Below are 5,000 nucleotides of genomic sequence, written 5' to 3'. Positions count from 1 at the left end.
CTCCTCCTCCTCCCCTCCTCCTCCTCCTCCTCTCTTCGCCGCCTCCTCCTCCTCCTCCCCCTCCTCCTCCCCCTCCTCCTCCCCCTCTCCTCCTCTTACCTCCATGTCCTCTTTCCTCTCCAAACCCTCCTTTTCCTCTTCTTCCCCCTTACCTCCTACTCTCCTTCCTCTCCCTACTCTACCCTCCAACCCCATTCTTCCTTTCCTTACCCACCTCCTCCCTCTTCCCCCCCCCGACCACCCTTCCCGTCTCCTGCCCCCTGCCCTCTTTCTACCTATCCTCCCTACCCCCATACCTACCTCCCCTCCTAACCCCCCTCCCCCCCCCTCCCTCCAAATCCTCCTTCCCCTCTCACCCTTCAGCGTGAAACACCGAAAGCTCGACGAAAAGTGCTGATGAAACCCGGCCAGATGACAGAGGAAGGACGTGCGCCAGGAGTGCTCGTAGGGCGACGTAGACCTACCTCGGTACTGCAGGTCAACCACGGCCCACGATCAGGAGGTACCGCCCATCATGAGGTCACCGGAGGCCGAGGTCACGATGAAAGGAAGAGGCTAACAGTTGTGTAAGGAGGGACGTGGTGATTGGTTTGTTCCTGAATATCGTGTGCTTGGATAGGAACGTATTGTACATAGACACAAGTTCCAATACATATTCACAGACGCGCTCACACAACATGCCACGCTGCGTATACACTCATAAGCACACACACACACACACACACACTCTCTAAAACTGCAAAAAACGTAAACTCTCTCAGTCTCATCTCATCTCTCTCTCCTCTCTCTCTCTCCCTCTCCTCTCCCTCTCTCATCTCTCTCTCTTCCTCTCTCTCGATCTCCTCTTCTCAGTCTCTCTCGTCGATCTCTCTCTCTCTCTCTCTCTCCCTCTCCTCTCCCTCGTCCCTCTCCCTCTTCCCTCACTCCCTCTCCCTCTATCCCTCTCCTCTCCCTCTCTCCCTCTCTCCTCTCTCCCTCTCAGTAGCTCACTCCCTTCTCTCCCCTTTCTCCCTTTTCTCCCTCTCTCCCGCTCTCGACCTCTCTCCCTCTCTCCCTCTCAATCCCTCTCTCCTTCATCCCTCTCATCACCTCTCCCCCTCTCCCCCTCTCCCCCTCTCGTCACTCTCTCCCTCTAATCCCTCTCCCCCTCTCGTGTTCTCACCCCCTCCCTCCCTCCCTCCCTAACCCTCCCTCACACCAACCCAACACCCACCTATTCCCCTCGAATGGATACTCCTCCAGATGATGACGAAAGGAGTTGCCGACGAGCGCTACGAATCCCAGGATCCAGATGCCACACTCGCATGACAGGTTCGACATGAGGTCCTCGCAGGAGAGAATTCGTCAGCAGCAGAAGACACTCCTCGAAACGTGGGGGCGAGACAGCAACCAGCGGCGGTCGTCGTGGCTTCTGGGGGGAGGGAAGGAAGGGTGGTGGGGAGCGAAGGGGGGAAGTGAGAAAGGGAGGATGAGGGGGAGGGATGGAGGGAAGGAAGGGTGGAGGGCGAGGAAGTGGAAGAGGATGGGAAGAAAGGGAGAAAGGTGGAGGGGTGGGATGATGGGAATGAAGGAGGGAAGGAGGAGGGTGGGGGGTATGGGAGGAGAAAGGAAGAGGATTGATGGGAAAGAGGAAGGGTGGGAGGAAGGAAGGAGAAAAGAAAAGATGGGGGAGGGAAGGAAGGATGGGAGTGGAGGAGTGATGCGAGAATGGAATGACCGGAGGAGGGATGAGGATCGCATGTGGAAAGGAGGAACGAGGAAAGAAGGGAGTAAGGAGGGGAGGGAGGGAGGAAGGAGGAGAGGGAGGGAGGAGGGAGGAAGGAGGGATGGTGGTGGAAGGAAGAGAAGGAGGGAATGAACAGAAAGAGGGATGAAATGAGGAAAAGAAGGAAGAAGGAAGATAGTGGAGAAAGAAGGGAGAACGGAAGAGAAAAAGGAGAGGGGAGAGAGTGGTGGGGAAATAGGAATGGAACGAAGGAAGGGAGAACGAAAAAAATATGAAAAGAAGGACGACGAAAAATAGGAAAAACAGAGTAAAAAGGAAAGAAGGAAGGAAAATGAGGGAGAACAGAAGAAAAAGAGAAGGAAGAAAAAGAGGAAGACCAACAGAAAAAATAAAGAAGGAAAGAAGGAAAAAAAACGAAGGAGAAAAGAAAGTAAGGATAGGGATGGACGGAGAGAAAGAGAAGGAAGAACCGATAAAAAAGATAAGGAAGGAGGGGAAAAAAAGAGAAGAAAATAACTTGCCCTTTAATCCCAAAGGAGCTTTTACCCCCTCAGGGAAATGAAGAGGGGGGAAACAGTGGGGATAAAAGGGCTATAAAATGATGTTAATAAAGCCCTCCTTTTGAAATTTACCCCAAACCTTGTGCTTCCCTTATTAAAAATTCGAAATTTTTTTCCCCTTTCTCTCTCTCTCTCTCCCCCTCTCCTCTCCTCCTCTCTCTCTCCCTCCCTCTCAATCCCCTTCTTTTCTCTCTCTCTCCTCTCTCCTCTCCATCTTTTCCCCTTCTCTCTCCCCTCTCTCCCCTTTTTTTATTTTCCTAGGGACACGACCAAATTTCCCTTTACTTGGGGGTCTCTTAAAAACCCCCATTAAAAAGGTGCTTTTATGTCTTTTTTTATCTTTGGAATAATTAGTTTTAAGGGGCCCTTTCTCACAAATATAGGGAAAAGGGCCCACATTCAAACGAGCTTTTAAATTTCACATAATAAGTATATTTTAACTTTTCACTCCAGATGTTTTTCACTTTTTCCCCAAATATTTACTCTAAACCCCAACTTTTCATAAATTCCTCCATCCACTCTTTATCAAAAATTTTACCCTTTTTTCCTCCTCCGTTTGCAAACTATCTATATCGTTTTTCTCCTTCCCTCCCCCCTCCCCATTCCCCCCCCTTTAGTCCCTTTCGATCCCCCCCCTTTCTCCTTTTTCCTCCTTCCCTTTCTCTTTACCCTCATCACCCATTCCTCTCCTATTTCTCCGGGTCTCATCATTCTTCTTCTTTCTTCTTCTTCTTCGTTTTCCTCTTTTCCTCCTCCTCCTCCTCCCCCTCTTCTTCTTTTTTTTTTCTTCTTTTTTTCTTTTCCTTTTTTTTTTCCCCATTCCTCCTCCTACTCCTCCCCCTCCTATATTCCCCCTTCCCACCCTCCTTTTTCCTTTCCCTTCCTTTTTCACCTCCAACCCTCCCCCTTTCTCCCCCTCCCCCTTCCCACCCCCCCCTTTTCCCCTCCTCCTCCCCCTATGTGAATCCCCAAACACACACACACAAACAAAACTCACACACACACAAACAAAACAACACAAACACACCCCCTCACCCCCCCCTCACACACCCCAACACACAAAACACACAAACCACCCCCCCCCTTTCCTCCTTTTTCCTCTCCTTTTCCTCCTCCTTCTCCTTCTTCTCCCCTTCTCCTTTTTTTCCCCTCCTTCCCCCCTTCTCCTTCCCTTTCCCTTTCCCTTCCTCCTCCCCTTCTCCCCCTTTCCTCCCCCCCCCCTCCCCCCCCCCCCGCTCCTCCCCCCCCTCCCCCCCCCCCTCCCCCTCCCTTTTCCTCCTCCCCCTCCTCCTCCCCCCCTCCTCCTCCTCCTCCTTCTCCCCTCCCCCTTTCCCCCCCCCCTCCTCCTTTTTCTCCTCCTTCTCCTTCCCCTTTCCCTCCCCCTTTCTCCCCCCTCCTCCTCCCCCTCCCCCTTTCCCCTTCTCCCCCCCTCCTCCTCCCTCCTCACTCCCCCCCCCTCCTCCTCCCCTCCTCCTCCCCCTTCCTCTTCCCCCCTTTCCTTTTTTTTCCTCCGTTCTCCTTCTCCCCTCCTCCTTCCCCCTTTCTCCCCTTCTCCTCCTTCCCCCTCCTTCTCCTCCTTCTCCCCCTTTCTCCCCTCCTCCCTCCTTTTCTCCCCCTTTTTTCCCCCCTCCCTTTCCTCTTTCCCTCCTCTTCTTTCCTCCTCCTTCCCCTTTCCCCTCCTATTCCTCCTCCCCCTTCCTCTTCCCCTTTCTCCTCCTTCCCCCCCCCCCCCCCCCTCCTCCCCTTTTTCCCCCCCTCCCCCTTTCCCTTTTTCCCCCCCCCTCCTCCCCTCCTTCTCCTCCTCCTCCTTTTTTCCTTTTTCCCCTCCTTCCCTTCTCTTTCCCTCCCCTTCTTTCTTCTTCTTCCCCCTTCTTCTTCTTTTTCTTCTTCTTCTTCTTTTTCTTCCTTCTTCCTTCTCTTTCTTCTTCTTCTTCTTTTTCTTCTTTTTCCCCTTTCCCTTTTTCCCTTTCCCTTCCCCCTTTTCCCCCTTTTTTTTTTCATTTTCCTCCCTTTCTACTCTCCTTTTTAAACCCCTTTCTCCTTTTTTAAAATTTCCCCCTCCCCTTTCCCCCCCCCAATTTTTCCTCCTCTCCCCTCCCCCCCCCCCCTTTGCCCCCTCCTCCTCCTTTTTTTCCCCACCCCTCCCCCCTTTCTCCCCCTCCTCCCCCCCCTCCTCCCCCTTTCCCCCTCCCCCCCCCTTTTTCTCCTTCTCCTCCTCCCCCTCCTCCTCCCCTTTTTTCTCTTTCTCCTCCTCCTCCTCCTCCCCTTTCCCTCCCTTCCTCCCTTCCCCTCTTCCCCTCCCCCCCTCCTCCTCCTCCTCCCCTCCTCCTCCCCCCCCTCCCCCCCCCTCCTCCCCCAAACCCCCTCCCCCAAACCCCTCCTCCTCCCACCCTCCCCCCCCAACTCCCCCTTCCTCCTCCCCACCTCCCCCCCTCCCCTCCCCCTCCCCCTCCTCCCCTCCCCCCTCCTCCAACCCCCCCCCAATCCCCCTTCCTTCTTCTTCTTCCTCCTCCCCCCCCTCCCTCCTCCCCCCCCCTCTCCTCCTCCCCCCTCTATTACTCATCGCATAAAACCCTTTTTTAACCAAAATCACCACCAAATTTAAGCAAATCTGGTCAATAATTTCCATAACTATCCATCAACAACTTATCACTTAATCCCGAGGCCATTATAACCATTAATTAACAAATATTTAAAATAAAAAACCAACGATA

At 53.4% G+C, this 5,000-nt stretch overlaps 1 protein-coding gene across 1 annotated transcript in view; it reads right to left on the bottom strand.

Annotated features, from left to right (window-relative positions):
* Positions 1-5,000, bottom strand: part of LOC125026248 (G-protein coupled receptor GRL101-like) — a 417,698-nt gene that overhangs the window by 16,558 nt on the left and 396,140 nt on the right.

This window comes from Penaeus chinensis, chromosome 6 (assembly GCF_019202785.1).
Source record: "Penaeus chinensis breed Huanghai No. 1 chromosome 6, ASM1920278v2, whole genome shotgun sequence".
NCBI lineage: Eukaryota > Metazoa > Arthropoda > Malacostraca > Decapoda > Penaeidae > Penaeus > Penaeus chinensis.
The sequence above is the reverse complement of the archived record's forward strand: the minus strand, read 5'-3'. Positions and strand labels throughout refer to the sequence as shown.